The sequence below is a fragment of the Suncus etruscus genome, chromosome X (genome assembly GCF_024139225.1).
Source record: "Suncus etruscus isolate mSunEtr1 chromosome X, mSunEtr1.pri.cur, whole genome shotgun sequence".
In the NCBI taxonomy this organism is placed as follows: Eukaryota; Metazoa; Chordata; class Mammalia; order Eulipotyphla; family Soricidae; genus Suncus; species Suncus etruscus.
The window spans coordinates 10,136,291-10,147,672 of record NC_064868.1 but is presented as its reverse complement, the minus strand read 5'-3'; the positions used below and the strand labels follow the sequence as shown (position 1 = coordinate 10,147,672).

Here is an 11,382-nt window from a genome sequence, read left to right as displayed (position 1 = left end):
AATTAGAATTCTGATTATATATATATTATATTGATAGAATATATATATGATTATATATATAGAATTTTGGAATTTAGAATTTAGAATTTTTGAATATAGAATTTAGATTTTTAGAATTAGAATTCTGATTATATAATTTATAATTTTAGAATTTATAATTTACAAATATAGAATTACGAATTTTAGAATTTAGGGCCCGGAGAGGTAGCACAGTGGCATTTGCCTTGCAAGCAGGCGATCCAGCTCCAAAGGTGATTGGTTCGAATTCTGGTGTCCCATATGGTCCCTCGTGACTGCCAGGAGCTATTTCTAAGCAGACAGCCAGTAGTAACCCCAGAGCAACGCCGTGTGTGGCCCAAAAACCAAAAAAAGAAAGAAAAGACAAAAGAATTTTAGAATTTGGAATGTAGAATTATAGAATACAAATTTTGATTTACCAAATTTTTTTTTAATTTTTTAAAAATATGGAACGCTTCACGAATTTGCGTGTCATCCTTGCGCAGGGGCCATGCTAATCTTCTCTGTATCGTTCCAATTTTAGTATATGTGCTGCCGAAGCGAGCACTGACTTACCAAATTTTAGAGTCGAATTTAGAATTTAGATTTTAGAATGAAACCTGCCCTGGTTACAAATCATTGCCTGATGTGATGCGGAAGCCCGTGCCAGTTCCAATGATGGGGCCCAAAGTTCAGGGGTGTATAACCAGTCAACTCAACATGACAAATGTTCAGGATAAAAATATGAATTTTGGAGTTCCCACCCTTATAAATATGAATTTCTCTCTTACTTAATATTTCCCCATTTGGGCCTATGCAAAAAGGAAAATGATAATGCCACAAGGTCCTATTGGGCCACGGGGGGGGGGGCTATAGCTCAGAAATAGTATCTTTCCTTCAGTTAATATCATGCTCAATAATCCCTGATACATAGGTTTAGTAACAACTCTGTTCCCCCAAGAAATACATATAAAGAAACACATATCCCCTAATTTTTTCTACTGAGCCTGTCTAAAAGGCAATATTACATCCCAATAAAGAAATGCACATAAAGGAAAATAATACATATGCAAAGAAGTTCTTATCTAATAGAGATGGGAACACAAATTTGGTAATGTAATTAGGTCTTTTACCCTGAAAATTGGCATAATGATTTGGCTTAAGCCTCAGAAGAATGGGCATCACCCACACACACCTGAACAATGGATACCATCTATGGAAACAACCACAATAGTCTATAACATTACCAAGATCCAAGCCTCTGCCAGGGAAGACCTACCAATGCTTTGGCATTGACTTACTCCAAAGAGTGCTCCCAACACCCAGACGACTCAGCAACAGTCTGCTTGCTGGGCAGATTGCTCCGCATTTAATGGTATGCTGAAACTAGAGGATGCTCCACATCAGCCTGACATCAATGAAAGAAATGCACAGAATCCAAATCTTTAAATATAAGAATCTGATACCAACAATAGCTAAAGTGTAAAAAAGTTTCACCGGGACCACGGAGAATGACTCTGGTTGGACAGACTGGTATGCCTGGAACCCAGAGTCAGTCTTATGCCAATAAACTTCTGTGGTGAGGCCTTTTTGTAATCAGGTCAAGGATTTTTTTTCCATTTTCCCCATTTTTCTGGACCTATGCAAACAATGGCAATTGCCACTATCACACCTTTACTATATTTTTTTACTCTTATCCTTTAAGGAAAAAAATACAATTTACTGAACTTAAAAACAAATAACTGTAGTAGAATGTCTGTCTCGAATACAGGCAGGGGATTGGAAGGGGGGAAAGGGGGAATGTTACACTGGTGAAGGGGGGTGTTCTGTTTATGACTGTAACCCAACTATGATCATGTTACTTAAGTAAAAAATATATTTAAAAATAAATAAACAAATAAATAAAAGAAATACACATAAAAATATACATATCAAAGATATATACCTAAATATACATACCTCAATATAAATTTCAATTCTATCTACCAGTAACAAGTTATCTAGATTAGAAAATTAATAAAACATTATTTTAATTAGTCAATCAATATTATTAATTAATATACCCATGCCACTTAAAATAACATCTAGCTAAGAGGAAGCAAAATGGAGCAAAGGAGAGGGAAAAGCCACACTTGCAAACAGCACTAAGAAGAATGGGTCACAGACACGTGTAAAGCCCAGAAGAATTGGGAAGGGAGATTTTAATGCCCTGCAAAGAGGGAAATGACTCTAGCAGCCAACAAGCTGCCACTCACAATCCCTTTCTCAAATCATTCATTGAGGAGAGCAGAGGCAAGGCACAGATGTTCATACTTAACCTCTGAGAACAAGAACTGGAGTTTCTGTTGCACTTCTTACAGGTCCTGTCCTCTGCTCACACTTTCAACACACATCCCAATTGGACCTCAAGGCACTGGGTCCAATTGATGCATGGCTAAGTGAAGGGAAATTTGTGCCCCAAAATTCAGGTCTTTTAAAGAAGAGTGTTTACCCCACCCATAAGTTCCTGAGCTGATTTAAAAGTTATCTGATGACTCTAGCTGACAAGCAATCATTTCCAGTTAACAAAGTTCCTTCTATGTTTGGCCAAGTAACTTTCTCCCTCTTGCACTCATATTTCCCTGATGTTTCAAAGTTGATCTACAGTGGGGAAGGAGTCTCCATTTTTACTAATCAAGTCCAAAATGGTCTCCTAAATGTGTTTTCACTGGCTTTGGATTCTTCATTTATCATACACTTTGGCACTGTTAAATTCAAGGTCCAGTTTTTATTGACAATGAATCACATTTATTGATAATTTAGACACCAGTTGAGGGGGGAAAGGGAGAGAAAACAAAGTATTTGGTATATGTTAGAATAGAAATGAGGAATATAATACGTCTCTTTGGTTTCTGTCAACCCTTTCGCAAAGCCACAATCTACTCCTCAAAATAAACACAATTGACAAGATGTACTGCAACTATAGAAAAGGAGACATTCAAAAAATAGTCTTTAGATTAAAAAATGAATTAGACACCCACTATCTTCCTGGCAGAAAAATGGTCCAGTTTCACTAGTAAGCTCCAAAAGAAAATGATGGCTCCCAACTCTTCCCAGGTAGAAAACTGGCCAGGCTCAAAACTCTGGGAATGGGGGTGGACTGATTCCTCTTTCTGCCTGAAGGTACAGCAGCCACACAGATACATTCTGATAAGACTAGTCCATAATTTAACCTTATCAAACTGTCAGGCCAACAAATTTATTTCAGATCTGTAGATCCTGAACTGCATGTCTGTGGGCATCTCAAAATTTCATATAAGAACAAACAAATTTGGGGCCAGAGCAGTGGCACAAGCAGTAGGGCGTTTACCTTGCATGTGCAGACCTAGGATGGAGAGCAGTTCGATCTCCCAGCATCCCATATGGTCCCCCAAGCCAGGAGCAATATCTGAGTGCATAGCCAGGAGTAACCTCTGAGTGTCGGCTCCCCCCAAAATAAAACCAACAAATTTCATATAAGAACGAACAAATCTTAGTTGAATCATAGCAAATCTGATGGGAAAGTTGCATAGAAAGCCACTAAGCTCAGTGAGCCTCAACAAGAACACAGAAAGTTCAACTCACACTAACCAAAGCCCAGGAAATATTTAGATAATAACTTTAGTAACACCATGGAGAAATGTAAAAATTTTACAAATTGATTTACATTTTGATCATTCCATTAGCCTTTGTGTTGTAACAAACAATATGAAGTAAATTTGTACCAGCAAGAAGGCAGAGTGGGGTGGTGAGTAGGAAACTGGGGACATTTGTAGTAAGATTGGTGTTTGAACATTTAGTGCCTGAAACAACTCTATTATGAACAACTTGGCAAATCATGGTGCTATGATTTTTTGTTTGTTTGTTTGTATTTTTGGGCCACACCCTGTGATGCTCAGGGGTTACTCCTGGCTATGTGCTCAGAAGTCGGTCCTGGCTTGGGGGACTTTACCTCTAGCGCCACCACGCTGGCCCCATGTGCTATGATTTTTTAAAATAAAATATTAATCTTATTATTGACATGAACCAGAATAATCTAAGCAATTATGGTCCATTGATGTCACTTCTAAATATATTCAGTAATTTTGTTTGTTTGTTTTGGGGCCACACCAAGCAGGAATTACTCCTGATTCTGTGCTCAGGGATCACTCATGGTAGTGCTAGTAGACTATATGGGATGTCAGGGATTTAACCTGGGTCAGCCATATGTAAGACAAGCACCTTACCCACAGTACTATAGCTCTGGCTATAATTCCTGATCCAGGAATTAATCTTGCAAGGGTTACAGGCTTAAAAAATAATACAGACAACTGAGTCTTTGTGCTGCTGATTACATATCTGTGTTGGCTTGACTAACACCTTAACAGGGAAAGAACCTCAGGAATAGGGGCCCGGAGAGATAGCACAGCGGCGTTTGCCTTGCAAGCAGCCGATCTAGGACCAAAGGTGGTTGGTTCGAATCCCGGTGTCCCATATGGTCTCCCGTGCCTGCCAGGAGTAACCCCTGAGCACCGCCGGGTGTGATCCAAAAACCAAAAAAAAGAACCTCAGGAATAAATAAGGGGCTGGAGTGATAGCACAGCAGGTAGGGCATTAGCCTTGCTGTGGCTGACCCAGATTTGACCCCTGGCATCCAATATGATCCCCGAGCCTGCCAAGAGTTATTCCTGTGCACAGAGCCAGGGAGTAATCCCTGAGCATTGCTGGTTCTGGCCACAAAACAAAACAAAACAAAACAAAACAAAACAAAAGGCTTCTTTAGACCTGCTTCTCTTTCAATCACCCAGCACATGTGTTTACTTTTTAACTAAAGAAAGAAATGAATGCAAGTTGAAGAGTACAGCAAATAAAGTGGCTGTTATTTCTAAGGGATAATTTTTTTCAAAATAAACACACTTAAAAAAACTGATTTTTTTTTTTTTGGTGGAGGTATACCTGGATGTGTTCAGGGCTGGCTCCTGGCTCTGTGCTCAGGGAAAACTCCTGGCAGGGCTCGGAGGACCAAATGGGATGCCAAGGCTCAAACACAGACCAGCCAAGTGCAAAGCAAGAGCTTTACTCACTACTTTCACTCCAACCTGAAAACGATTTCTTTTTGGATTGGGAGAAAAGAATAACAGATCTTGGTAGAGCCGCTGATGGCAAGTTATTTAACAACCTTTGGTGAAGCAAAGTATTAAATAAGATTAAAGAATTTAGAAATCAGAGCTAACATCTCTATATGGAAGTTTAACATAAGATATTTTAAAGGCAATGGTATCACATTGTTACAGTAACAAAAAAGAAAGGAATTCTTGATAGTCAATGAAGCAAGCTACAGTATTAGCCACAATTCTGACTTAACATAATACAGTTCTTTTAAGGAAACATTTGGTTTTCCTAAATAAACCTAACAAAATAACTGAGTCCCAATAAACTGAGTTTATTGTTTATTTTCATTCAGAAAATCACTCTTGGGGCTGAAGAGATAGCATGGAGGTAGAGTGTTTCCCTTGCATGCAGAAGGACAGTGGTTTGAATCCCAGCATCCAATATGGTCCCCCAAGCCTGCCAGGAGCGATTTCTGAATGTAGAACTAGAAGTAACCTCTGAGTGCTGCTGGGTATGACCCAAAAACCAAAAAAAAAAGTCACTTTTGTCTCTCAACATTAGAATTCTTAACATTATTCTTGGAAAAATACTTTTTTAAATATGATTCTCAAGCTATAATACCAAAGGCAACCAACAGTAGCGATTTGAAACTCTGTGTGCATTTATTTGGTAGTTTACAGTATTACATACACTAAAATAAGCAAGCAGCTTGCATGAGGCTTGACAGAAAGAAATTGGCACTCACTACATTGTAGAACATCCATAAAAATGCCTCTGTATGACTGTACAGACATTTGTCCTGGCGATGGCTACTTGTTCTTCAATGCACAATGGCAAGAGGAAGAGACTGCATTTTGAAACCATCAGGAGCATACTCATAGCTTTTCTATCTCCTAGTTCAGCTGCCATTTACTCTACCACCCAGTAAAGTTCTACTTAGAGCTCAAGAACAGTTCTGAAGCAAGTGAGAGAGCTCAACTCTGAATCTCCATTCCCCCAGCTATAAAACAAGAAAAAACAAGTGGCTCATCATATTACGAGGTTTCCAACTAAAAACATATCAACATTACCTGGCACAGGGTTGAACTCCAGATTTGTTGTTCCGTTAGTTTTTTTGTCTTCTAAAAAATTCGTGTTTTCCAAATGCAGAAAAGTCCTGGCATTCTAATCTTCATTGCAGCACTATTCACCATAACCAGAATCTGGAAACAACCCAAGTGCCCGAGAACAGATGAGTGGATAAAGAAACTGTGGTACATCCACACAATAGAATACTACACAGCTGTTAGAAAAAATAAAGTCATGAAATTTACTTATATGGGTGGATATGGAGAATATTATAAGAACCAAAATGAGTTAGGAGGAGAGCGATAGAGACATAGAATGATTTCATTCACTTGTGGGATATAAAAACAATAGTATGGTAATAATATCCAGAGAAAATAGAGATGAGGGCCTGGAGGACCAATTCATGGTAGGAAGCTTGCCACAAATAGTGGGGAACTGCAATTAGGGCAAAGAAAGGGCCACCATGTCAGTGATGGTTGAAAATCATCATTCTGGACAAGAACTGGATGCTGAAAGGAGGGAAAAGTGATATGCATGATAAAGAAGAAAAAAAAGAAAAGAAGAAAGGAGGAAGAGAACAAGAACAAGAAGAAGGACAGAACAAGAACAGGAAGAACAAGAACAAGAAACTGCTACAAAGGCAGGTAAGGGAAAGAAAACTGGGGACATTGGTGGCAGAAAATGCGCAATGGTGAAGGATGTTGTACAATGTCTGACTAAAATTCAATTATGAACAACTTTGTAACTGTGGAAAAAACTGAATTATGTAAACCTTGTAAACCATGGTGTTTAGATAATGTAATTTTTAAAAATCTAAAAAAATTATATTTTCAACTAATTAAAAATGAGAAGGACCTGAATTGTGATGTATTCTATATATTCAGATTAAGTCAATGAGTAGTTATATTCTAATACATTTGAATATTTTAATATTATTTTAAAACATACATATATGAGCTACAAAGGACTCCATTTCAAGTTTAACTGAAGATCACTGAAATACATATTTCTATAAGGACAAAGAAATCAATTCAGGAAAAAGCATACTTTCTTTGTCTCTTCCACTTTCATTCCAAGAGTTGTCAAATGATTGATATACACTCAGAAAGTAATTCTTAGACATTTTAGAGGAATAGGAACCAAAGGACATATAAATAAAATTAAAGTGAATACACATTATTATTGCAGTCTGCCAAACTAGAATGCTTGCAATTGAAAACCACTTATTTCTTTCTGCAAGTTGTTAAAAGCTGATCATTCTGATCAACTAGCAAAAAACAGCTTAGGAACAGCATCAGACAATGACTTAATGACCCTATTGTGAGCTATAACAATTTTCACAAATTTTCTTTTGCAGAAGTGGTTTCTTTGGGTTTTTTGTTTGTTTGTTTATTTTGGGGGGTTATGGTTGGGTTTTTCTGTTATTATTCATTACCCTTTATTTATAAAGAACAGTATTAAGTAAATTATTTCATTCTTGCCCAGTGGGCAGGATAGGGATAGGTGAAAATCTGAGCGAAGGGAATGTTACACTGTGATGAAATTGATGTTGGAATATGGAATGCCAGAAACCAATGTATTATGAGCAGTGGCAAACTATGGTGTTTAAATAAATGTAGTGCTCGCTTCGGCAGCACATATACTAAAATTGGAACAATACAGAGAAGGTTAGCATGGCCCCTGCCCAAGGATGACATGCAAATAAATGTAAATAAATGTAAATAAATAAATAAATAAAAGAATCCTGACTATTCTGAAAAATATATACTTATTACAAGAAACACTTAGAAAATAATATTGCAATACTATAAGTTGAAATGGAATGCAGGTTCCTTTTCTAATAGGACTCCAAATTCTGCAATTTTCTTTTTCTTTTCGAGGGGGGCAGTATTGGGGAGACACCCGGAAGTGTTCAAGGCTTATTTCTGACTCTGCACTCAGGAATTACTCCTGACAGTCTTGGAAAACTACAGGAGACAGCAAGGATCGGACCCGGGTCGGCCACATGCAAGACAAATGCTCTACTGCCTGTATTATGGCTTGGATCCCCTGCAAGCAATTTTCTACCAATCTGTATTTCTGTACAAGCATAGTCACATAAAATTAAATAAGTAAATAACATGGGAACTTAGTTTGTTCCACATTAAAGAAGTAAAAGCTTCTCTTTTTACTTAAAATTCTATTTCCATTTGCTTAGTTTCCTTCCATCTTGCAGATCATTCTATTACTTCTTTCCTGGTTTTGCCATTTCACGGATGAAAGCAAAAACAACTACAGAACTCTAGTAGATCTATACTATATTGCCGCATGCAAGGGAAGTGTCCTACCCACAGGACTATTGCTCAAGTCCCTTATATTATCTTTGCTATTGGCATTCTCCCATTCCTATAAGGACTCAATTATAATTCAATTAATTATAGAATGGTACCCCATCAAGATGGGGGTGGCTTTTAGGTAGTTTTGTACCGTGGCTATAAAAAATATTCTTTTGAGCAGACAGAGGGTTGGGCACTTCTCTTGCATGCAACCAACCTCGAGTTTAAATCCCATCACATATATTCTCCCCTAAGCCCACCACCGGGAGTGATCCCTAAACATAGAGCAAGTAATAAACCCTGAACAATTCCAGTGTGACCCCAAAACCGAAAAAATTATATGGGTCATAAGTTGATGATCAGAAATACTGGGCTTGAGGTCCTCTCTCTTTTTTTGGCCACACCTGGCAATGTTACTCAGCAGTTATTCCTAGCTCTGTGCTCAAGAATCACTCCTGGCAATGCTTGTGGGACTGCATATGGGATTGAACCTGGGCACTCATGTGTAAGGCTGTACTTTATACATGTACATGTAAAAGTTCTGCCGTACTATCTATTGCTCTAGCCTCTACAGTTCTCATTTCACCTTTATTTGACTATGTGGCTCCTAGAAAACTTCCAGTAATCACTTCCATCTGAAAGTCATCCTTCTGCAATATATAAGGATTGGTCTCTGTGAATAACAGGATATGGTAGAAGGGTTTCTTGGTTCATCGCAGCATTGCAGGTAAGTATAAATTGAGGACTTCCAATTAGAATTATCCACTTTTCTAAGCTTCCGCTTAGTCATTTCTAAAGCAATCATAGAGTGTCCTTGCTTAGAATGTCAGAAATGATTGGCTTAACAAAGAGCGGGAGAGTGCAGTTAGGGCAGAGAAGGGACCACAATGACAAGAACAGTTGGAAATGATCACTCTGGACAAGAACTAGGTGCTCAAAGGAGGTAATATGCATATGCCTATGCCTATGCATGATACCCTTTCAATAACAATATTGCAAACAACAATGTCTAAAAGGAAAAAAGAAAATAGGAGAACATCTGCCATAGAGGCAGGAAGGGAGTAGGGCATGAGGGAAACCTGGGACTTTTCCTGGTAAGAAATATGCTCTGGTAAAAAGGTATTGGGCATTGTATGACTGAAGCTCAATCATGAACAACTTTGCAACTCATGGCAGTTTAATTAAAACATTTTAATTTTATATGTGTATATTTTATGAAATAAGCAGTTGAATTAATAACATATACGTCACATCATATAATACCTTTTAATTGTAATATGTAATAGACTTAACATTTATACTTGTTATAGATTACAAATATGTGTTAACTTTTAAAAATTATGACAATACTGTTGTACAGTCAATCTTCAAGCACTAATTTTGTATAAAGTAAAACTTTCTGCAGCTAACCAGCCTCCTGTCCAGTTCCTGACAACATCAATTTATTGTTTGATGTTTTCCTGATTTAACATTTTAGTGAAGTCCATTCATTGTTATCTTCATAGGATTAGTCAGTTTTACTTAACATAATATTCCCCAGGTTCCTTACATATTAAAATATAGGAAAAATTTACACGTATATGGATAAATTAGTTGATAAAATAAACAGTCTATGGATGTATTCATAGGTATATGGTATAACAAAACAGAATAATATCCTCAGCATTTTGAAGCTATACTAATAGTGAGAGATGATAAAAAGGTATGTATATAAAGACATATATATATCTATCTTATTTTATTTTAATGGTATTGCTCTGTTTTGTTATTGTCACACCTAACTCAGTTGAAAGATTAATTTAAAAAAAAAAGAATGGTTGGTTTCTTTTTAAAGAGAATACCATGCAAAAAAAGTATACAGAAGTTCTGAATGTCCCTTATGGCCTGACACATAAACGGGGTATTTGACAAACCCAAGTCTATTCTCACCTCAATCTATATTTAATAAGAAACCCTATGAATGGGCTCACCAGCATTTAGTCATGCAATTCATCAAGTGTGCTATTCTGGGAGGAATATATTTACTAACCGTACTGATGATGAAGTTTGTAAATAATTGAAATGTACCAATACTTCCTAAATAACTGATAAGAGCTGCAAAAAAGAGCAGCAGAGACAGAATGGAACTAGTTGGCTTCAAATCTTCACACATGATCAATTCCTCTGTATAGGCGAAGACCCAGGACTCCCTTAGGTTAACTAAACCTCAAGGTCACAGAGCATATTTATGCCAAGGCCATATCTTAATCCACTAGTAATCCTGCCACATAGAAATAGTTTTATAGCCCACCTTTAGGCATATAAAATATTCTTGGAGCCCAGGTACTTTCACAAATTCATTAAGAGGCCTGCATTTGAATTCTGAGCTCATTTTTTCCAGAAAGATAGATCACTCTTCGGGACAGAATTTGAGACCTATAAATGGATTTTCCAACAAGGAAAGCTGGGGAAAAAGATGTTTGGCTAAAAACAAAGCAAAACAAGCTCTGAAACCTCTTTGCACAAAGGGCCAGAGAACTCATACAGAGGGTAGGGCACTTGCATTTTATGTGGCCAAATCAAGTTAGGTCGCTAGTACTCAAGCTATAGTAGGGGTAACTCCTGAGTTTCAGAACCATGAGTAAGCCCTGGGCACCATTGTGTACAGCCCAAAAATAAAAATATAAATCAAAGTCAAACACAAATGATTTAAAATACCTTGGTATAAGACCCACACCCATACAATACATTGGAAAATACATAGGCAAAAACCCTCCATGACATTGAATCTAGAGGCATCTTTTACGAGTAAATGCCATTGGCCAAGTAAACAGCAGCAAAGATAAACAAATGACACTACATTAAATTAAGAACCTTCTATCCCTCAAAGGACGTGATGGCCAAAATACGAAGC

General features: G+C 37.4%; 2 non-coding genes across 2 annotated transcripts; one reads left to right on the top strand and one right to left on the bottom strand.

Moving 5' to 3' along the window:
• Positions 1-458: 458 nt before the first annotated feature.
• Positions 459-565, bottom strand: LOC126000096 (U6 spliceosomal RNA). Its single transcript, XR_007492462.1, has one exon. It is a non-coding gene; the product is annotated as a U6 spliceosomal RNA (small nuclear RNA).
• A 7,227-nt stretch (positions 566-7,792) lies between these two features.
• On the top strand, positions 7,793-7,899 carry LOC126000308 (U6 spliceosomal RNA). The gene has a single exon (XR_007492659.1). It is a non-coding gene; the product is annotated as a U6 spliceosomal RNA (small nuclear RNA).
• Positions 7,900-11,382: the final 3,483 nt, after the last annotated feature.